Source organism: Carassius carassius, chromosome 4 (assembly GCF_963082965.1).
Source record: "Carassius carassius chromosome 4, fCarCar2.1, whole genome shotgun sequence".
Classification (NCBI taxonomy): domain Eukaryota; kingdom Metazoa; phylum Chordata; class Actinopteri; order Cypriniformes; family Cyprinidae; genus Carassius; species Carassius carassius.
The window spans coordinates 23,221,301-23,246,296 of record NC_081758.1 but is presented as its reverse complement, the minus strand read 5'-3'; the positions used below and the strand labels follow the sequence as shown (position 1 = coordinate 23,246,296).

At 37.5% G+C, this 24,996-nt stretch overlaps 1 long non-coding RNA gene and 2 pseudogenes across 1 annotated transcript in view; 1 reads left to right on the top strand and 2 right to left on the bottom strand.

The window, feature by feature from the left end:
* LOC132130990 (CCR4-NOT transcription complex subunit 6-like) overlaps positions 1–22,417 on the bottom strand; it is a 26,970-nt pseudogene extending 4,553 nt beyond the window's left edge.
* LOC132139523 (uncharacterized) overlaps positions 1–24,996 on the bottom strand; it is a 318,882-nt gene that overhangs the window by 145,941 nt on the left and 147,945 nt on the right. The gene's annotated exons all lie outside the window — the stretch shown is intronic.
* LOC132130935 (large ribosomal subunit protein uL1m-like) lies at positions 13,664–24,996 on the top strand (annotated as a pseudogene).

Genomic DNA, 24,996 nt, shown 5'->3' with positions numbered 1-24,996 from the left:
CATTGGTAAGAAATTGTTCATCTGCTACATTGCACTGTCACTTCTGGTAGAGATGCTTTGACCTTTTGTGATAGGTTTTGATTGTACTTAGTTTAATAAAAATTTACTGAATTTGATTTTACTTATTTTACTACACTGTATTGCTAGTGTTCTGATTAAAACAGTGTAACTGGGGCCTCTGAAAACACTGCTTGTGAATAATTTGTAAATTGTAAACTCATCTGAATACATTAAATAAGTGTTTAATGAATAGTGTTGTCCACTTTGTTTTCAACCTCACTGTTACTGAACTGTAAAGTGAAAATATTGTGTGATTTATTTTGTATTCAGTTTTCAGTTAAATATATTTCACAATAATCAAAGTTATTGTGAAACATTGTGCACATACCTAAACTCACTGGTTAAATCTTATGTGCCCTCCAGAAGTTTGCGCTCTGCAAGTGAACGACGCCTTGTGGTGCCATCCCAAAGAAGTTCAAAATCACTCTCACTGACCTTTTCCTGGACTGTGCCCAGCTGGTGGAATGACCTCCCAATCTCAATTTGTAATCTCAATCAAACAGTAAAGAGTTTGGGAACCGATGGAATCGTTTATGTTTCGACGGAGAGGAAAGAATTACGAACTGTGGGAAACAAAGTTCCTGGCACATTTGCGTCTTCCGGGTTTGAAATCCATCATATTGGGTGAAGCCTCGGCCGTGAATGATGAGGGTGCGGAGGTGGTGGACGACAGTAAAAATTAAGAGGCATATGCAGTTCTGATCCAATTATTAGATGACAAGAGTATGTCGCTTGTGATGAAAGAGGCTGCGGATGATGGCAGAAAGGCATTACAGATTTTGAGAGATCACTACGCTGGTAAGGGGAAGCCACGTGTGATAAGTTTGTATACAGAGTTGACATCTCTTCAGAAAGGTGTAAATGAAACCGTTACAGATTACATTATTCGTTCAGAGACTGTAGTTACAGCATTGTGGAATGCGGGAGAGACTTTGAGCGATGATTTATTGACTGCCATGATTCTAAAGGGTTTGCCCGATACTTTCAACCATTTTCTATTTTTATTACGCAGAGTGATGAAAAACTAACATTTGCTGACTTTAAAGTAAAACTGAGGAGCTATGAAAGCACAGAGAAGTTCGGCATTGCTAGTTCGGGAGAGGATAGCATAACGAAAATTAGAGGAAGGGACAATTGGTGTATGAGACTCACCTGTTACAATTGCGGCCAGAAGGGTCACAAAGCCGCGGAGTGCACGGTGGTTGCTGGGGAGCGCGGGGAACGGAGACAATGGTGTAGTTTCTGTAAAAGCACCTCACATATAGACGTGCACTGTCGTCGAAGAAAGCGGGATAAAGTGAAGCAAACGGTGGACGAAGAGGAGGATCACACATTTGCGTTTATGGTGGAGCAGGTCAATAAAGTCCCGGATGGTGTAGTGGACATTTCACGGAATTCTGTGAGACCAGGTTGGGAAATGAAAGGTCTCATGGTGGATTCTGGAGCTACTAAACATATCGTTAAGGACATTGAGAAGTTTGTGGATTTCGATTTAAGTTTCAAGCCACAGAGCCACATTCTGGAGCTGGCTGATGGAAAACGTGCCAGTGGATTCGCGTTGAAGAAGGGTACCGCTAAAATGCGTTTGAGAAATAGCAATGGTCGCATTGTGGACATGATGTTGACGGAGGCACTTTATGTGCCATCATTTTCTCAAGACATATTTTCTGTCAAAGCAGCAATTTCACACGGAGCAACAGTAATCTTCAAAGAGGGACAGAACCGACTCATTCACAAAAATGGTACAACTTTTGATATTCATACTGTTTTATTTGAGTACTGTTGCTAATGAGATTGATGAGTGTAACGCGTGCTATGATATTCAGACATGGCATGAAATACTGGGTCATTGTAATTATGATGATGTGTTAAAGTTGGAGAATGTTACAGAAGGGATGAAAATTTGAGTTAAAATTGACAGATCCAATTTGAAATGTGAAGTGTGTGTAAAAGGCAAATTTGCTCAAAACAGAAATAGAGATCTAGATGAGAAAGCAAAAGATGTATTTGCACTTGTTCATGCAGATCTGGCTGGTCCTATAGAACCAGCAGGAAAAGATGGTTTCAGATTTGCCTTAGCATTCACAGATGACTATTCAGGAGCTGTGTTTACCTATTTTTTGAAGAACAAAAGTGACACTGCCGTAGCCACTGAGAAATTCATTGCTGATGTTGCACCGTATGGTAAGATTACATGTATAAGATCAGATAATGGAACAGAATTTACATCTTCCGTATTTCAGTCATTGCTCAGCAAGAATGCTATTAGACATGAAACCTCAGCTCCTTATTCACCCCATCAAAATGGGACAGCTGAAAGAGCTTGGAGGACTTTGTTTGAAATGGCAAGATGTATGCTAATTGAGAGTAAATTACCAAAGGAGTTGTGGACATATGCGGTACAAACCGCTGCTATAATTAGAAACAGATGTTATAATAGACGTCTGGGACAAACTCCATACTACCTGATAACTGGAAAGAAGCCTGATCTATCCAAAATGAGTGTTTGGGTTAGAGTGTTATGCATACAAGTATGACAAGAAAAAGTTGGATGCACGATGTGACAAGGGTATATTTGTTGGTTATGACAAAAATAGCCCTGCTTATCTTGTTTTCTATCCAGACACAGGGAGAGTACTTAAGAGTAGACTGGTGAAGTTTGTCACAAAAAGTACAAATGAAAGGGATACTCAGACAGTGGAGGATGTGGATGAATATATGGAATACCGGAAGGAGGTTGAAACCTTAGTACCAAAACTAGACAGGACTAAAGTAATTCCACAAGAAATGAAAGTTGAAGGTGAAGTCAGTACAAAGGGTGAAAAAGAGAGTGATCTAGGTACTAGATATCCAAAAAGAGAAAGAAGACCCCCTCAGTACTTTGCAGACTATGATTATGAAGTTAAAGATGATGCAGATCAGCCATTGACAATTGCTATCGTGTTGCATGTGATTCTCCCCGGACACTAAAGGAAGCCTTGGGCTCTTTAAAATCAGAGCAGTGGGTTGAAGCTATGGAGGATGAGATGAACTCTCTGAAAGAGAATAATACTTTCACATTAACAACCCTACCAGAAGGTAAACCGGCAGTAGGGGGAAGATGGGTTTATGCTATAAAGGAAAATCCTGATGTGAGAGTATATAAAGCCAGGTACGTGGCAAAGGGTTATAGTCAAGTGGCAGGTATTGATTATAATGAGACATTTTCACCTACTGCCGATATAACTTCAGTGCGTGTTTTGATGCAGCTTGCAGCACAATATGACTTGAATTTACATCAGATGGATGTTAAAACTGCATATCTGCATGCTCCTATAGATTGTGAAATTTATATGAAGCAACCAGAAGGATTTGAAATTGAGTCAAAAACAGGAGAAGAATTGGTATGTAAGCTCAATAAATCACTGTATGGTCTGAAACAATCAGGACGAAATTGGAACAAGATGTTGCATGATTTCTTAATTGAAAATGATTTTGTTCAAAATTCAGCAGATTATTGTGTTTACAGTAAACAAACTGACAAAGAAAGAGTCATACTGATTATTTGGGTTGATGATCTTCTCATTGCAGCGAGTAATGATCAAATACTCAGAGATGTGAAGGAAATGTTGGGAATTAATTTCAAAGTTAAAGATCTGGGAAAACTTCAACATTTCTTAGGCATTGACTTTACACAAGAACATGACAAAGTAAAAATGAATCAGGAAAGATACATTTTAAAACTTTTGGAGAGATTTGATATGACTCCCTGCAAACCAAGATCAACCCCATGTGAAATCAAAGTAAAATTTGACAATGATGGAGAACCTGTTGACCTAAAGAGGTATCGAGAAGGGATTGGCAGTTTAATCTATATGATGACAAGTCGCTCCGATTTGAGCTTTATTGTTAGTAAATTGTCACAATATCTAAGGGCACCAAAAGAACAACATTGGGTGGCTGCTAAACATGTGTTGAGATATTTGAAAGGTACAGCAGACTTGGAATTATGTTACAATAGAAGTGATGTAAATCTTGAACTAGTGGCTTATAGCGATGCAGACTGGGCAGCAGACTTGAATGACAGGCATAGTATTACTGGATACTGTTTCAGTTTGTCTAAGAATGGGCCTGTTGTTTCTTGGAAATCTAAGAAACAACAAACTGTTGCTTTATCCACATGTGAAGCCGAATATATGGCTTTATCAGCTACTGCGCAAGAAAGCTTGTATCTGACCAATTTAATCAATGGAATGGACAATGTACTTGAATATGCACCAGTGACTATTTTTGAGGACAATCAGGGTGCTATTGCACTTACAAAGAATCCGGTTTGTCGACAAAGGAGTAAGCATATTGACATAAGGTATCATTTTGTCCGATCTGTACTGAATGATGGCAAAATAATTCTTCATTATTGTCCTACAGTTGATATGGTGGCAGACATTTTAACAAAATCTGTGTCTAAAGCTAAAATGGATAAATTTATGTGTTTTTTATTTGGAGTATGAAGAATTATTTAAATGCATGTATGTGATGCACTGTGTTATATTCTGTCAATTTAAGAACAAGTGGGGGTGTTGACTTATGTAATTGTATATGTTCTCTAATTGACTATAATCAAGAAGTGGGTGGAGTAATATACACAGGTGTGCAATCACTAATAAAAAGGCAGCTGCTCTCTTGTGCGGGAGTGCAGGCTAAACGCCAGATAATGTCTGAGTTGAGTCTTTTAATCCTTCGTCATGTAATACCGGTTACCTAGCTCTAATTGAGATGGCAGCGCCAACAATCTAAATGCAAACTAGGATCTAATTGAACATTCAAGTGTGTATTTATACATGGTTCCAGGTACGACGGTGAAACAACGTGTTATCAACGTTGATTAACATTTCAAAATCAACACCTCATTCAGCGTTAATCCAAGGTCTGCAAAACGACCGTAATTCACCCGCGATGAAGGTAAGACGGTGAATCAACGTCGTGATTTCAAAGTTGATCCAATTTGCAAAATCGAAAGGTAATTCAACGTTGATTCAACCATGGTACCTGACGAATCATTTAAACGGCTGATTCGTTCAGGAAGGAAACAGCGGTGTTGCTCAGAGATGCAAACAGCACGGTGGCTAGGGTTGGGTACCGAAAAAAAATGTAACCGGTATGTAGCCTATAGAACCAGATCAGAACGCAGATTTCGATGCCCCATGAATGCCTGAGCGATCGATTTAAATATTTGTCCTGGTTCTCGGAAATGAATGTAAGAAACATGAGACGTCGCTAGGCCATTTTAGAAGGGCTGTAGCGATTAGCTACATATATTGTAGCCTACACAAATTCGTGATCGCCCCAGAGTCAGTGCACTTTACATTTCATATGTAAACAGCGGCAGACTTGTCTCCTCTGTGTTTACCGATAGATTGTTACAATATCTGTATATGTGCAGTTCTTTGTCATAAATACAGTTTACATAAGGTCACTAAGAAGAAATCGGTTTCCCATCTAACTTGTGTAAAGCAGAGTTCCTCAAATCTCACCCAGGAGGATCCAAAGTGCTGCAGAGTTTAACTCCAACCCTGATCAAACTCATCGACCTGTGGTTTTCTTAATGATCCTGAAGAAATTGATTAACATGTGTGGCAAGTGTAATGTTGTTACACTAGATTATTGAAATTATTATTAACTAATAGCACTAATACAAGAGGCTTTTATTTTGAAATTGGTATCAGGAAAAATTGCACGGTGAAGTCATGTGATCACAAGCATAATACTATTTATTTTTATTTATTTTTGCATATATAACTTGTATTTCTTTTGTTATTAGTTTGATTTTCCTTATGGAATTGTTAATCTATATAAAATGTTTAGGAAGAACTGTTTACGTGAGTTACATCGTGTGTTAGCACTAGGGAAGAGCTGATTTAAGGTTCTGGGCGGGCGGCAAACCGACTGGGGTGTGACTGAAGCTAGGATGGAAGGAAGTGGGGTGGCAGGAAGTGATCTAGACATGGAGGAAGAGATTGATGGTGGGAGAAATAAAGTAAACAAAAATAGTAAGTGGACTGTAGTGGAAAAGAGGAAAAGGAGGAAAGATTGGAACCAAACGTCAGGTACTGAAAGCGAGAGAGAAGATAATCAAAGTAAAAGAAGTAAGGAGGAGTACAAGGTATTGGTGAAATTTTTTTCTGAGGCAGTAAATCAAATGAATCCATTGAAACTTACCAAGGCACTGAAAGAAACGATTGGTATAATTGAAGGTGCTAAAATTTTGCGAGATGGAAAAATGATTGTTTTTTGTAAAGATAGTAAGCAACAGAAGGCTGCTGTGGGGATTAAAACATTAGGTGGGCAAAAAGTGACGTGCAGTGTCGTGGAAGGAAAGAAATGGATACGAGGAGTAATCTCAGGTATTCCCACCGATATTTCAGTGGATGTAATAAAGAGAAACATCTCAGGAGCAACGGTTTTAGAAGCGAGGAGGTTGAAATACACTCGGAATAAAGAGAGACTGGATAGCCTTTCGGTAATGCTACGTTTTGATGAGGAGAAAATGCCAAGTAGAGTATTCCTTGGAGCAATGAGTTATGTGGTAAGACCGTTTATTCCTCCTCCGTTGAGATGTTTTAAGTGACAGAAGTATGGGCATGTGGCTGCGGTGTGTCGAGGTAAGCAACGTTGTGCAAGATGTGGGGAAGAACATGAATATGGGGGATGTGAAGAAGGTGTAAAACCTAAGTGCTGTAATTGTGGGAGAGATCACAGTGCGGGATATGGAGGATGTCAAGTGAGGAAAAGTGCTGCTATGGTACAGAATGTCAAGGTAGTGGAAGGAATAACATATGCAGAGGCTATTAAACGAGTTAAGGATACAGAAAAAGCAGTTGAAAAGATGGCAGTTCCGCCAAAGATAAGGGAAGAGAATACAAAAGTGGGAAAGCAGAAGGAATGTGTGTTAATTGAAGACAGACTGGCTTTTCTCACTTTCATTGCTGAAGTAGTGAATTGTTCGGCTCATACAGAAAGTAGGACTGAGAGAATTAAAATCATAATTAGAGCAGCAGACAAATATCTAAGTATTGATGGGGTAACGGTAGAACAGGTAAATGAGAAATTAAATGTGCGTACTAATAACACACAGACAGAGCATGGAAGGGCTTAATGGTAGTGATTGTCTTGCAGTGGAATGCAAGAAGCCTTATATCTAATGGACAGGAATTTAAAAAACATGTTGATGATTTTAATGTAAAACCTCATATAATATGTGTACAGGAGACATGGTTAAAGCCTAACTTGAGTTTTGTGGTTCAGGGATATTCTGTTGTGCGTAAAGATAGAAATAAAGGAACTGGTGGAGGTGTGATAACTTTTATAAAGCAAGATGTGGCCTTTCGGGAGGTAAATGTTATTGAAGAACTTGAGGCAGTGGTGGTAGAAGTGAAAGCTGAAAGTCAAATATTAGGATAATTAATTTCTACAATCCATGTAAAAGTCTAAATAAAGAGTTGTACAAAGATGTAGGAGGTGATGGGAATTGTAGCGTGGTGTGGTGACTTTAATGCACATAGTACCTTATGGGGAAGCACAAATAATGATCCAAATGGGAATGTGGTAGAAGAAATTTTAGATGAAAATGATCTTGTATGTCTGAATGATGGTAGTGTAACAAGGATGGATGTAGTCAGAGGAAGGCATTCAGTATTAGATCTAACAATTGTATCTAGTGGATTAGCAAGAAAATGTAAATGGGAAGTATGTGAGCAAAGTAGTATGGGTAGTTACCATTATCCTATTGAATGTAGTATTGGGATGGAAGTAGAGGAATGTCTTGAAGAGAGCATTCAAAGGTGGAGATTTAAAAAAGCAAATTGGGAAGAGTTGTGAAAGTAAAATGGCTGGTATGAAAGTAAAAGTTAGGAGACATAGAGGAACTGAATAAGGAAATAAATAATATTCTTTGTGATACAGCTAATGAGGTAATAGGAAAAAATAAAGGTATCAGGGTAAAAAAGGCAGTACCTTGGTGGACAGACGAATGTAGTGAAGTAATGAAAATGAGAAACAAAGCGTTAAGAAAAGTGAAAAAAACATATTTATTTGATGACTTAATAGCATATAAGAGAGCCCAGGCAGATGTAAGAAGAGTAATAAGGGTGAATAAAAGGAAGTATTGGAGGACTTTTTGTGATGAAATAGGTGAGAGTACAGATATAAGTGAAATATGGAATATGATAAGAAAGATGGGAGGGATTCAAATGTATAAAGGTGTCCCAACGTTAATCAAAGATGATAAATATATTACATCTAATGAAGAAAAGGCAGAGGAGTTAGTAGAAGCTTTTGTAAAGGTTCACAGTGATAGTAACATATCAGATGATATGAGAACGTATAGAGAGCAAATCATGAGTGAAAATCCCAATACAATGGTTCAAAGAGTGCTTGAGGGTGATGTAATGGATGAAGGGTTTAGCATCTATGAGTTGAAACGGGTACTACAAGGGGTCAGGCATACATCTCCAGGGAAGGATATATGTTATGAAATTATAAAACATCTTTCAGATGTGTCCCTGAATTTTATCTTACTACTTTTCAATAAGATATGGGAAATAGGTAAACTTCCCTCTTCATGGAAACATGGTGTAATCATTCCAATTGCAAAACCTGGGAAAAATCATTCGTTAGCATCTAGTTATAGACTGATTGCATTACCATCAAATATGTGTAAATTAATGGAAAGGATGGTAATAGGCAGATTAAATTATGTTATAGAAAAGGAAAATCTTTTGTGCCCACATCAAAGCGGATTTAGAAAAGGATGAAATAATATGGATTCAGTTATATGTTTAGAATCTGAAATCAGAAAGGCAATGGTAAATAAAGAAGTATTAGTTGTAGTATTTTTTGATGTTGAAAAGGCTTACGACATGTTATGGAGAGAGGGACTTTTAATTTAATTAGAAAAGATGGGCATTAAAGGAAAAATGTATAATTGGATAATGGATTTTCTGCTAAATAGGACCATTCAAGTTAGGGTTGGGGCAAGTTATTCTAGGATTTTTTCAATTGATAATGGTACACCACTATGGAGTTTCTTTTGTGTCTTTTTTTATTCAAACAAACATATTGTCTTTGAGAGTAAAACGAATTATTTTGTAATTAAAAAATATATATATTGCAAAAAAAGTCTTCTTAAGGCTCAAAAATAAAGAAGTTGATAACAGAATTATTTGCAGTGCGTGTAAATCTTTGAAAACCTTTATTTTTCCTTGTGCACTTCGAGAACTTTTCATCCCAAACCCACACATTTTGCTCTCTTTTCTGCTGTCTTTTTTGCGGGTCAAAATATTTTGCTTGCGAGGTGAATAGGTTTGCAAGTTGAAAAGTTTTGCAAGTTGAAAAGTTTTGCGAATTGAAAAGTTTTGTTTGCACGTGAAGCTGTAGCTCAGTGGGCGGTCTCTACCAACCAGGATGAACCACAATTGAAGTGACAAGTTGGCCACGGCCACTACGGTTTCCAAGAGAAGTGAAGCAAAGCGAGAATGGCGAGCAACAGGTCGTTTACTGGGTAAGATAACTAATTTAATATCATAAACGCAGTGACAAGTGAACTGAATGATTCTCTCCTTATGCTGTCCCATTTAAATACTTAACGTTGGCTAGACCAGTCTGTAGTTAGTGTTACCGTTGACTAGATTTTATTAACGTTAGCCAACACTAGCAGCCAGAGCCACCATTAGTAACGTTTGCCGTGTGGTCGATGTCCAGTGTTGCTAGCTGAGCTGACATTCATAATCACATTGGATTTTATCAGCGTAAAGGTTAAGAGGTACGAGAGGCTGTGCTGTATCAGGAATAAGTCACGGCTGAAGGGGTTGCAGGCACTTATCAACGCCCTTATTCACAATACAGCACATCCTCTCGTACCTTATTACTTGCATATCACACTCGCAATTATAGACTTGTTTGATGGGAGCTATGAGCCTTTCTCATAGGTCTTTCTATATATACAGACTCATACATTATAATTGTTCTTTAAACAAAAAGGAATTCATTTAAATTATGCAAATAAATTGTATAATTTGTTTTGTTGTTTTGAATGCCCTGTTTTTAAATTTGAAGCATTTTAATGTTTTATTTTTGTCTTTATTCTTGTTTTGCCAGAGCTCTTGCTCTACAAATTACTACAAAACTCATCCAAATGCTGCAACAACTGCGTGTGGGCCTTGAGATATACGATCTAATCAAAGTCATGCAGAAAAAGCCACAGGAGTGTCATGATCTCTGTCATAGGATATGATGACAAAGTATGTAGAAATTCTGTTTTGAGCATTTTAGGTTTTATTTTGTATTGTCACAAATAACAAATGTTAAAATACATTTTTATGCTTTTCTTTTTGGTGTTTAGGTTGACTCTCATTACATTTTATCCCACCTGGCCCCAGAAATGAGCCCAATTGGTTCGATTAAACAAGTGAAAGAGTCAAAAATCATGGAATTCTTTCAAGATTTCCTACTTGAACTTGAAGGTATGGACTTAAAATGTTTTTATAATGTGCTATGTTATTTGATAACCAGGTGTAAATATGCTACTGTAGTTCCCAATGTAAAAGAGTATAAATAAACTAAAACATTAATTCTCATTACATCTCTTTATTTCTTCTGAAGACACACAACCAGAAGACGCAGCAGCAGGAAAAAACTTGTCTGTGCCAAAGATAATGCAGTGGATGACTGGGCAAGCTCACAGGCCTCTGCTTGTGTCAGAAAGGGAGAAGTTTAATATAGTGTTTAAATTTGACCATTGCTGTCTGCAGCACATGCCAAACCACACTGTGTGTTACCCAATTGTCAGTGCTTGCACCAATACCATAACATTTCCTGTAGTTCATATGGTAGATTACGAGTCTTTCAAAACACTCATGCAAACTGCCGTTACATATGGGGCAAGCTTTGACAGAGTGTAATGTATATCAAAGCATTCTCTTTAATTGCGTTATTCTTTGTAAAGTTTTTAGAGGGGTAGTTCATCCAAAGGTGTAAATTCTGTCATTGATTACTCAACTTCATGTTTTTTTTCAAACCTGCAAGACTTCGTTCATCTTCGGAACACAAATGAATATGTTTTTATTGAAATCTGAGAGAATTCTTTCCCTCCATTGACCGCTACACAACTACCACTTTGAACGCTTCAAAAAGTTAATAAAGAGTTAAAAACTAATCCATATAAATTTGGAGAAAACTACTCAATTGGTCATATGAAATTTCGGATATTTATTTTGAATATGGATATTTTGCAGTCTTTCTGAAACGTCAAAGTGGTAGTTGTGTTGCTGTCAATGGAGGGACAGAAATATCTCAGACTTCAATAAAAACATTCATCCGTGTTCTGAAGATGAACAAAAGTCTTACAGGTTTGGAATAACAAGAGGGTGAGTAATCAACAACAGAATTTACATTTTTGGGGGAACTAACCCTTTAAATGCATGTAAGGGGAAATAATAAATTTGTATTTGGTGTACATTTAAAAAAAAAAAATCTAATATATCAGCCAATTTCTTGTGGGAGCCACAAACAAGTTCTAATAAAAAAAGGTTCCTTATTGCATAATTTATTTTTGTCGTTTTTTTCTCATTAAGGCAAAATACTTAAATTAAAATCAACTTAATAAATTACATTTAAGCCAAACCATACAGCAGGAGCCCTTTTTTCATACATATGTTACAAACTTTAAAAGTAGGGAATGTACTGTAACATGTACTTTTTCTATGTGAATATATATATAGTAGTGTAATTTATTCCTGTGAACAAAACAGAATTTTCAGCATCATTACTCCAGTCTTCAGTGTCACATGATCCTTCAGAGATCATTATAATATGAGTTGATGCCCAAGAAATCTTTTTTATCATTATTAATGTTGAAAACTTTTATGTACAAATTTGTTTCAGTATTCTTTGATGAATAGAAAGTTCAAAAGATAAAATAAATATTTTGTAACATTACACACTACTGTTCAAAAAAAAAATTAATTAATATTAATACACGGCAATGATGCATAAAATTTATCGGTGTTCATCTTCAGTTCTCTCTTCACAGCAGTTCAGTCAGTGTACTGTTTGAGTGCATGCATCACTCCGGGATATTGGTTTGTTTGAACTCAGAGGGAGTGTCAGCCACATTAAAAAAGTTAACAGCTTAAGTCATTTGTGGATTAATGCGTATTAGAGATGCGAACCGTTTAAAACTATTCAGTTTGATTTGGTGAACTGAATGATTCGTTCGCGAACCGGATATCCAGACTGCTTTGTTTTGAACTCTCTCACACAACAGACATGGAAGAGAAGACAATGCTGAATAAAGTTGTCATTTTTGCTATTTTTGCACCAAAAGGTATTTTCGATGCTTCAAAAAATTCTAACTGACCCTCTGATGTCACATGGACTACTTTGATGATGTTTTTCTTACCTTTCTGGACATGGACAGTATACCGTACACACAGCTTCAATGGAGGGACTGAGAGCTCTCGGACTAAATCTAAAATATCTTAAACTGTGTTCCAAAGATAAACGGAGGTCTTACGGGTTTGAAGCAACATGAGGGTAAGTTATTAATTACATAATTTTGCTATATGGGTGAACTAACCCTTTAAGTCGATGAACGTATTCACTTGTTTCAAAAACTGATCTGGCTTTATTAAAATGTGTGCATAATCGCGTTCAATATATATAAAGTCTAATTAACTTGTTCAGATGAATAAAGCATGAGGTTTTCTTGCCTAATTAGCATTTTAATTGTTTGGTCAGATAGGTTGTATATTATATATTCACATTCATAAATCGGGGATTAAACGTGGAGTTCTGTATGCTAAATATCAAAACAAGCGTATGTGCACAGTAACTGTAACTGCGCTTTGCATTTTGCGAGATTGACATTCTAAATGGCAGACTAACCCGGTTTACTCTCATTCATTTCGTTCACGAACGAGATAAGCTATGTACCAGGGGCCTCATGTACAAAGACTTGCGTTGAATTCATACTAAAACATTGCTTACGGTCAAAGCTGTAAATGTGCGTACGCACAAAAAAAATCAGATGTATTAATCTCTGCATACGCAGCATTCCACATACATTTTCTTTGTACATCCCAATTAACGCGAAATTGAGCGCACATGCACGAGCACAACCCCACACCCTGTCTCCTCCCTCAATTAAATTAATTTAAATATGGTAATTAGTCTAATTTGGCAAAAGAAACCTGCTAGAACATGGCTAAAGCAAGCAAGAAACGAAATTTCACTGAAAATGAATTAGAGGTCCTACTAACAGAGGTAGAAACAAGAAAAAATATTTTATTTGGAACTTTGTCCTCTGGAATTAATAATAAAAGAAAGAAAAAAGAGTGGGAGAGTTTGTCTGATGCCGTCAACGTGGTGGGATCTGAGAGTCGCACCGTAAATGAACTGAAGAAGAAATGGTCTGACATAAAGGTGGAAGTTAAGCGGAGAACTGCTGCGCACCGACAAAGTGTGGGCAGAACAGGCGGTGGTACAGGGGCAGATGAACTCGCACCCTTTGATCAGAGAGTTGCGTCTATTGTAGGAGACACGTTAATCTCTGGAATCGTATCCGTTGATGTGGGAGACTCGGATATACTACAGGACTGCCAGCAAGGTGACTAATTAAAAATTTATTTCCTTAACTTTGATACATAGCCTACCAGCCACCATTTAATTTTAAAATGCAATGTAGTAATGTACCCATTAATAAGGAACAGACTCAAATACAGTTAACATGTGCTTGTGTTTATTTGGACTTAGGAACCGCAGGAACAACAGCAGAAACGTCCACTGGCACGCACTCAAGAGTCCGCACCACCCGAGCAGCCAGAGCCCATTCAGTCCAGCGTCTCCGGTGTCTCTAATGCTCCCCCCAGTGCTGAACCCCGTCCATCTGGTCGCGTCTTGACTCATGCTGTTCTGGAGTCACAGCAACAAATTGTTAGGGCCATTGAAGAAATGAACAGTCACTTAAAAAATGTCACTGACGCACTTACAGAAATAAGCCATTCATTAAAAGAATTGGTCAAAAAATAAACTTTTTTTGTCTGAGTAGGCCTACTATTTATATTGTCGCAATTACACGTTGACGGGCCTGAATGGCTTGTTGATTGTGTTGCACATATACTGGTCCTGGGTCAGGGTCATCTAGCGGTGCCCCCACCTCACCAAGGTGTATGCCATGCCTGTGCGCAACATTGTGCAGCACTCCACAGGCCAGTATGATGCGGCAAACCTTGTCAGGGCGGTATAACAGCATCCCCCCGGTCCTGTCAAGGCAGCGCCACCGACTTTTCAGCTGCCCAATCGCCCGCTCCACAACTGACCGAGTGCGAGAATGGGCATCATTGTATCTGCGCTCTCGGTCAGTTTGTGGGTTGGTGAGGGGGGTTAACAGCCACGTCTTTAGTGGATAACCACTGTCTCCTGATGGGCAGTTGAATAATTACACACACAAACATTAAACTTTTAGATAGAACCATACATTTAAATGCATAACTTACCAAGTAGCCACCCATCGCGCACCCTGCCAGCTTGGAGTCTCATCCCAACCATGCTGTTTGTGAGGATAAATGAATCATGGGTTGACCCAGGCCACCTTGCCACAATATTTGTTAGGCGCATTTGTGCATCACATATAATCTGCACATTTATTGAATGAAAAGGTTTCCGATTCACATATGCAAATTCTTCAGATGGCGCCTTTATAGCAATATGTGTGCAGTCGATCGCTCCGATTACATTATGAAAACCGGCTATCGCTGCAAATTGCGCTTTAATGTTTGGCTGGTCACCTGCATCGTATGGGAACGTTATGTACCGGGTAGACAAGCGGATGATCCCGTCCCATACAGCTGGCATTGCACGGCTCAAACACGACTGGCTTATACCTGAGCGGTCTGCTAGTTCTCTTTGGAAAGAACCAGTTGCCAGGAAACCAAGTGTAGTAAGCACCTGTAAAGGAACGGGTAATGCGTGGCTCCTCACTGTCTCTCTTTCCAAATTCGGACCCAACTCAGCGCAGAGCTCCAAGAGTATAGCCCTTGGAAATCTGAAACGGCTGATAAGCCAGTCATCATCGTGGGCCAGAAAATCATTGTGGTCCCTAAAAACTCGTTCTCTCCGGATTCGTCCATTGAAAATGTCCTCTAATAAAGCCAACACTGCCATTGCTAGACGGGTTGTAGGCTATCAATTTGCACATGCTTTATATATGTTACTTAATTGCATAATTAATAGAATATTTTAATAAGACTCGTGTGACAATAATATGTCAAATAATTTATCAATTACAAATTATAAGCAATCTGGTGGTGCGATAGAACAATTCGTAGTGTAATGTTTGCTACTTCACTTTATTGCCTCTATGAGTCGCCAACGGACAAAAATCACGACAAATGTACGTACGCCAGGCATGAAGTTTACGTGGAGGAACGCACATTCTTACGTTAATTTCACTGTTAGTACATCTGACCGTGAACGTGAAAGCTGGCGTACGCCGTGTTTTTGTGCGTACGCAGTGTTGATACATGAGGCCCCAGTTCATTTCTTTCAGAACGACGTATCTGTTCATTCAACTCATTCACTAACAACGTGTGCCAGTTCAGTCATTTCATTCACGAACGAGATGTACTAAATCATTCAACTCGTTCATGAACGACATGTGTACCAGTTCAGTCATTTCATTCACGAACGACATGAGTATATACGTTCAGTCATTTCATTCATGAACGATAAGATCTTTAGATCTCGTTCAGACTCATTTGAAACTCGTTAATTGAAGGGCGTATACGTTCACTACATTCAACAAATCACATGCTGTGTCACATCTCATACTCGAAGGCTATTGGCTCGAGGTTGAGTAATTCTTTGACCAAATGAAATGGTTGTTAACCGGTTCACCGAGCTGCGCATGCGCTGCTTATAGTGCCGCGCTGCTGTGGAGGGAGGAACTTCAGGGAACGAGAAATATGAGTCGGTGGATTGCGTGAACGAGAACGATTTGTTTATCTAAAAGATTCGTTCAAAAAGAACGATTCGTTCACGAACGACACATCACTTCAACAGTATCTAGGGCATGTTGTAGTCACACAACTATTCACACAAATCTGAATGGCTATTTAAAATTACTTTAATATGTAATACTCACACCCAAAGCAGTTATTGTAAATGAGATGATCACAGAAAATAGTTTTGATGTACTCTGCTTGACTGAAACCTGGCTAAAACCAAATGATTATTTTGGTCTAAATGAGTCTACTCCACCGAACTACTGTTATAAGCATGAGCCCCGTCAGACTGGTTGTGGCGGAGGTGTCGCAACAATATATAGTGATATTCTCAATGTTACCCAGAAAACAGGATACAGGTTTAACTCTTTTGAAATACTTCTGCTAAATGTTACACTGTCAGACATGCAAAAGAAATCTAATGCATCTCTTGCTCTGGCTACTGTGTATAGACCACCAGGGCCGTATACAGAATTCCTAAAAGAATTTGCAGATTTCCTCTCAGACCTTCTAGTTACAGTTGATAAGGCGCTAATCATGGGAGATTTTAATATTCACGTTGATAATGCAAATGATACATTAGGACTTGCGTTTACTGACCTTTGGAGTCAAGCAAAATGTCACCGGGCCCACTCATCGTTTTAATCATACACTAGATCTAATTATATCGCATGGAATCGATCTTACTGCTATAGATATTGTACCCCAAAGTGATGATATTACAGACCATTTCCTTGTATCGTGCATGCTGCGTATAACTGATATTAACTATATGTCTCAGCTTTACCGTCTGGGCAGAACTATTGTTCCAGCCACCAAAGAAAGATTCGCAAATAACCTGCCTGATCTATCTCAACTGCTATTTGTACCCAAAAATACACATGAATTAGACGAAATTACTGACAACATGGGCACTATTTTCTCTAATACATTAGAAGCTGTTGCCCCCATCAAATTGAAAAAGGTTAGAGAAAAACGTACTGTGCCATGGTATAACAGTAATACTCACTCTCTCAAGAAAGTAACTCGTAGTCTTGAATGCAAATGGAGAAAAACTAACTTGGAAGTTTTTAGAATCGCATGGAAAAACAGTATGTCCAGCTATAGACAGGCTCTAAAACTGCTAGGACAGAGCATATCCACAAACTCATTGAAAATAACCAAAACAATCCAAGGTTTTTATTTAGCACAGTGGCTAAATTAACAAATTACCAGACGCCACCTGATTCAAATATTCCACCAACGTTAAATAGTAATGACTTTATGAATTTCTTCACTGATAAAATAGATAACATTAGAAATACAATAGCGAATGTAGATTCTAAAGCGTCTAACACTTCAGTTTCATCCATCACACCCAAAGATAAACTGCAGTGCTTTACAAATATAGGACAGGAAGAGCTAAATAAACTTATCACTGTATCTAAACCAACAACATGTTTATTAGATCCTGTACCCACTAAATTACTAAAAGAGCTGTTACCTGTAGCCGAAGAACCGCTTCTCAATATCATTAACTCGTCGTTATCTTTAGGTCACGTCCCAAAACCATTCAAGCTGGCGGTTATCAAGCCTCTTATTAAGAAACCAAAACTAGCTCCTAGTGTACTGGCAAATTATAGGCCAATTTCAAATCTTCCATTTATGTCTAAAATTTTAGAAAAAGTTGTGTCTGCTCAATTGAGCACCTTCCTGCATAAAAATGATCTGTATGAAGAATTTCAGTCAGGTTTTAGGCCCCACCATAGCACAGAAACTGCACTTGTTAAAATTACAAATGACCTGCTCCTTGCGTCAGATCAAGGCTGCATCTAATTTCTAGTCTTACTTGATCTTAGTGCTGCGTTCGACACCATAGATCATGACATACTCATAGATCGATTACAAAACTATACAGGTATTCAAGGGCAGGCTCTAAGATGGTTTAGATCCTACCTGTCCGATCGCTACCATTTTGTTTACTTAAATGGGGTGTCATCTCATTTATCATCAGTAAAATATGGAGTGCCACAAGGATCCGTCCTAGGTCCCCTTCTATTTTCAATATACATGTTGCCCCTTGGTAATATTATTAGAAAATACGGAATTAGCTTCCACTGTTATGCTGATGATACTCAGCTATATATCTCAACGAGACCAGATGAAACTTCCCAATTATCTAAGCTAACAGAGTGTGTTAAAAATGTAAAAGATTGGATGACAAATAATTTTCTCCAATTAAATTCGGATAAGACAGAGATATTAATTATTGGACCAAAAAACACCACACAGAATCTTGTAGATTACAATCTGCAACTAGACGGATGTACTGTTACTTCCTCTACAGTCAGAAATCTGGGTGTTATATTGGACAGCAATTTGTCTTTTGAAAATCATAATTCCAATGTTACAAAAACTGCATTCTTCCATCTTAGAAACATTGTCAAGCTACAAAAACATGTTATCTGTTTCTGATGCAGAAAAGCTAGTTCATGACCTCTAGACTGGACTATTGTAATGCACTTCTAGGTGGTTGTCCTGCTTCGTCAATAAACAAGCTACAGGTAGTCCAAAATGCAGCAGCTAGAGTCCTTACGAGGTCAAGAAAATATGATCATATTACCCCAATTTTACAGTCTCTGCACTGGCTACCTATTAAGTTCCGTATCAGTTACAAATTATCATTACTTACCTATAAGGCCCTAAATGGTTTAGCTCCTGCGTACCTAACTAGCCTTCTACCACACTACAACCCATCACGCACCCTAAGGTCACAAAACGCTGGACTTTTGGTAGTTCCTAGGATAGCAAAGTCCACTAAAGGAGGTAGAGCTTTTTCACATTTGGCTCCAAAACTCTGGAATAGCCTTCCTGATAATGTTCGGGGTTCAGACACACTATCTCTGTTTAAATCTAGATTAAAAACGCATCTCTTTCGCCAAGCATTCAAATAATGTATCTCTTAAATTGTGAGTGTAGTTGCATCTGCGTTTTTATTCTTTAACTTGGGTTAAACTAATTTTACTTTGTTGGATCAGCAGCTATGCTAATGATGTCTCTAATTTGTTTCTATGTTTTGCCACGAAATCCTGTGGTAACTAGGATTTACACAAGCTCCAGTCTGGATCCAGAACACCTGAGAAGAGATGATGCTGACCCTCAGAGGACCCCAGATGATCCTAACCTTGAATCAACAAACAGAACTAACAATTATTGCTACATGTGTGACTGCATCATATAATTACTATTAATTAATAATATTGATAGTTCATCGTCTAGCTGACTACGTCTTGTATTATTATTATTATTTTTTATTTTTTCTAAAATCCTGTCAAACGTGCACAGACTACTAGCTATTACTAAATATTGTAGAAACATAATTTTCTGTAAAGTTGCTTTGTAACGATTTGTATTGTAAAAAGCGCTATACAAATAAACTTGAATTGAATTGAAAAAAACTTGAATTGAATATGTTTTAGAAAGTAGTGCAGCTGCTTTAGTTACTGGGTTTCCAGGGTAACGGCTGCATTTGCTGCAGTTTAGCGCCATCTGCTGTCAGAGAGTGAATGTGCTTTTATTCAGCGGGTCCCTCACGTGTTTCCCCATGTGCTTCTCGTGCGTGCTTGTTTACATCAGAGCGGCACATGCCTCTTTCAAGCAGCATACAGCGGTGTTGTGCATTTTGACCAGTTGATGGGTGAACTATTCTTAAAATCCACTCCAAATTCTGAATAATTTGTAATATATAATAATTTACAGAATTTAGAAGTGCCCACATAACAATATTGTGCATATTTATTACTGTGGTCTACTCTGAACAAAACAACAAGTTTTATTGAATATGCTCATTCATTCTCTGCCAGCAGGTTGAGCATTTGGTAGAAATATAAAGGTTTTCCCAGTAACAGTGAAACACACAGAAGCATTTGAATGTGCAACACTATAGTTTATTCAATGAAATCATAGTCTTTTGAAGTTTAATCGTCACATTCAGCTATATCGCAATTCTGGTCTTTCCATCCCCAAATTTAAGACCTCTTGAAATCTTAATTAAGACTTTCTTGTACAATTTAAGACTTTTAAATACTTTTCTAAGACCCGCGGAAACCCTGTCACTTCTGACTAACTTGGCTTACAAAATTTTGACAGACATAAATGTTTCATTTCATTTAATTGCAGCTGCATCTCCTAAAACATTCAAAGAATGCTATTGATGTTATTTTCAAAGTAGTCAATATCTAGATATCCAACTTGCCTCACATTGCCAAAATGTAAAAAACAAAATAAAATAATTTAATTAATAAATAAATACTAATATACTCTATGTCGAATCATCTCTGGGCTCAAAATTATTTTTACTGACATAGTATTGTTTGTGAACTTTAATTTATTTTCAGAGACAGTAGTTATTACGGTCTTCTCATGTAAACATGGTTAACTTTGTGTTTTACTGCCATCTACAGGACAAAGCTAAACAGGAGATGTGTGTCAGTGAAGAACAGGAAACCTAAATTGAGCTATTTAATATGAACTACAGAGTTATCATTCAAGGTCTTTACCATTAGCAAACAAGTCTTTCTTCACCTCCAACAGGACAGCTACTCCAATGTTATCTTTGGTTGTGACTCTGTTTAGCCCTCGAATATGCCATGGCAAACAGATTGAACTCTGTGTGTTTCTGCACCAGAGTAAATCTAGAAAATAAAAGAGTGCACAAGATGAGCTTAATATCATTTCACTTTGAGCCTTGTAAGAAGACAGAAGGAGATTCTCACTTCTCAGTTTTGAAGAACACAGCACAGCCGTCCACGTGTCCGTTCCTGTTCTGACATGATTTTGGCACGAGAGTTTGGACAAAAAAAGCCATCATATCCACGCTCTTTCAGTGTTTCCAGAAAAAAAGTGTAGTACTGCACTGTCTCCACCTCCTGCACATGAGTTCAGTAAAATATGGCAAGATATACACAGATTCAAATTTCTCAGATCAATAACTTGTGAGCTAAAAGTTGTTACTACACATTTAACACCTACAACGAGCTACAGCCTCATTTTCCTCAAATGAAATCTGTGAATATGTTGCCAAGCTAACTGTACTGAACTCTGCACATGCAGTAGTAGAATGAGTGTTAGAGCAAAGTATAAAAACACTGCTATTAAAGCACCACACTCAAGTCTAAAGAATGCTATTCAAAAGGAACTGTAAATTGTATTTGTACTTGTTCAGCATGTACTGTATAATTATATAACAACATTGTTCGAATTAAAAAAAAAAAAAACATCTTTACCTTTGAGGCCAAGTGTTTGCAACTGGAACAGCCGACCAAGTTCAGAAGCTGTAAACAATTGTTGTTCAAAAGCAGTTCCCTAAAAAAATACACTAAGTAAGAAACAAATGTGACCATATAACAAGGCGTCTGTTTAGTGGATAAAATCGCTCAAAGCAAAAAAAAATGCCTGAAACTATTTATGATACACTTGTCAATCATTTTAGCTTTAATAGAGTAATAAGTCCAGCTGAGTCACATCCTAATTAGTTTTATTGTGTGTGTGTGTGTGTGTGTGTATATATATATATAGACACACATATATAACATGGTGACTCTCAGGTAGGTGACAAATTGGTCAATCTCCATGGATTCCCTTTAGACTGAAGTTAGGTGAAATAGTTTTATTGACCTTTCAGCATTATTACAGGTTCTTAAAGACAAGTACCATTAAAAATATTTAATATTTTAAAATTGAGAAAAAAAGAATTATATATATATATAATTATTTTTTTCACAATTTTATAAAAAAAAAATATTAATCTGTAGAGATTGACAAATTTGTCACGTACCTGAGAGTCACCATGTTGCCGAGTTCTGCTGGCAGGCAGCGCAGTTTGTTGGAGCACAGGTTTAGGTATAGACGAGATGGGGCAGCTTTGCAATTTCAGGAGGAATCTGGCTCAGGTTGTTGTTTTTGATGTGGAGAGCAGTCAGATGGGTCAGTGTCCATAGTGTGCTTAGACCTCTGACCCGCCCTGTACCATGGAAGCACAGGAAGAGTGCACAAATATTTTCCAAATTTCCCAGAGAACACGCAGGCATATGTATATACTCAGCAATGCAAGTCACTGTGGATCAAAGCATTTGACACTCATGTCAATTAACTGTATCTTCCGTAGCACATTCATAAAAATACATTAATTGTATGAGTTGAGGCGTGAGGAATAATAACTAACTAGAAATCTCCAACTTGGTCCAGTATGACTTCTTCCCACTGGCCGCTTCCTCTGCTGACATGATGGTATATAATCTGCGTGGGTCTGGAGGACAATATTTTTCCTTTGGCATGCCTATTAATCTGGAAATACATGTAGAAAATTAACAATTAAACATCATTTTGTTTAGTTACAGTGTGTCACTTTTCTCAGCTACAGGATCACAAATTTTCTCTGATGATGTTTACACTGATACACTGAATTGTCTGAGTAGTTGATATCTCTCATGCGGAAGCCAAAACATTATTGCAGGCGCAGGGCACTAACAGAGTTTAACTTAGTTGAACTTAAGAAATGTCTCTGTAGGTTTTTTTTTTTTTTTTTTTTTAATAAATCCCTTCCAGCTGTAAAAGATGAAAGCAAAACACTTTCACATTAAGCCCTGTTAATAGTTAAAACCACTTTTAAAAAGACAACTGGGCTTATTATTTGTCTTTTATAGAAATAACATGTGGTGTGCTGCAATCACTCAGTCACAGCTGTTACTTAGACAACTGTACACTGCAAAACTCTAAGAGCTTGTAAGAAAAAGTGATGAGGACATTGAAGATCTTGATGAAGATGTTTATTGCAGCATAGCAGTGACAAAGTACATGTATTACCTTGGGTTCAATGGAGTCAGAATGAACCCAGAACATCCTAAGTTAAAACCTTTTATACGTTTTCAGTTTACTACCCTTCATGTTAATGAAGTAGCTCCTGTTGTAACAGCTGTAGTCTCTATCAGTTAATTAAGTTCTGACACCCCTTTGTCTGAGGTGGTTCTCAGTGTCCTACACCATTCCCATTCTACAATTGGTGACCATTTGCTCAGGATGTAATCATCCCAAATGGTCTACAAACAACATAACTCTTGACTTTCTTCTCTATAATAATTAAGCCATTTTGGGAAATGAGCATGATCAAACATATTATGGGGTGGAAACTGGGCCGAGGCAGACTATAATTTTTTACAAGCTGTTCACTGTGTTGTGAATTCTGTAATCTTAATCTGTCACTAAACGGCTGCGTATATGGCCATGGGACAATAAAAGTTATTTGATTGAACCCTACGGGATATAATATGCAAATGAACGTTTGGTCACTATGATGACAGACAGGCGTTACGTGAGCGTTATTTTGAGTTAATTGAATGAAAACTCCTCTTGCTTGTTGAATACATTTTCTCACTAGCAATGTTGCAATGCTTAAGAAAACATTTCAGCACTCAGCATTATAACTGCAACAAACAGTTAATTAATTAATTAGTTAATTAATGACTTTCCATTTTTTGTTTGTTTGTTTTTTCAGAAAAAAAGTGGACCCGTTTGTTAGCACAATTCATTTTTCACATCCCTTCAAGTCAGACATCAACAAAATAGTGGTTTTCACTGAGGTTAAACATCACGTTAAACATCACAGTCATTGACTGAAGCTGTTATGTTATGGAGCTTTATAGAATCTAGATTAAGTCAGAATAGGAATGGAAAATGGAGCAGCAGTTGCAGGTGGAGCAGAAGTTGAGAAGGTAAAGCTCATGAGAACTTCTCTATACATTGCTGGTAGAAATGTAGTTCCTGCATATACTGTTTAAAGGTTTGCATGTGTAAAAAATAAATATGGCTAATATGGTGGGAATAAAGTTCCCACTTCCCCTGATTTCAAACTGTTTCAGCTATCAAATAATAATAATTATTTGAAATTATTATAATAATAATAATTAAAAAAAAATTACAATTGCAAATCCCTATTTACTTTGTGTGCCTTTTAATCATTGTTGTTTTAAGATTTTAGCTGATGAGATCACAGCAGATTTTTACTTGGCCAAGTCAGACATGGTACAAAAGCTGCTCCCTTTGGAAAACAAGCTGAGGAAGAAGTTTCCCAAGAGCAAGAGAGGTCAGTGAGGTGCACATGTATCAGACATGTTCTATTAATGTTCAACTAAACCGAGGTTAAATGTCTTTGTGTTGCCGGCATCAGGATCAGTTGGAATGAATTTTCCCAAAATGCTTGCATTGTTCAAGAGTGATCATGAATACATGATTGAGGACATCTATGTCAACACACAAGTTGCAACAGTAAGTCTGAACTGAGTATGAAATATAACAAAGTATGAACTGCTTTGAGTGACTGACTGTTCTATTTGTAATAAAGTAAGAGAGAACAGGATGGTATCTGTTTATTTTGACATTTATGAGCCCCCCCCCCACACTTTGTTAAGATAATTTGTGTTTTTGTAAACAGCTGTACATGCCAAAGGAGTATATTCTTGAAAACATTTGTGCCATTGTAAAAGATGTGGCAAGTCATAAACCAGCAGAATCTGGTCAGTAACTTATGTATTAAGTGATTTTATTTACTGTCCTAACCACCCCACAAATTCTGATTCTAATCATGTTCTTTTGTGCAAATGCCTAAGATTCCTTTGATCATTTAAAAACTATGCAGTTATGACTACATGTCTATTAGCATGTCCATGTTCTCTGAAAGTAGATTTAACATTGGCTGTTAGGTTGAAGTACCTTTTATATTCTCTGACTTGAATAAAATGTATCGTGTCTTTGCTTTTTTCTTCCAGGTCCTTTTATTGAGCGTGCTACTATTTGCAGTAGGTCAAGTGAGGTTTTGCACATTAAAATCAACAAATTATTACCACAGGAAGAGAAAGAGGCATGA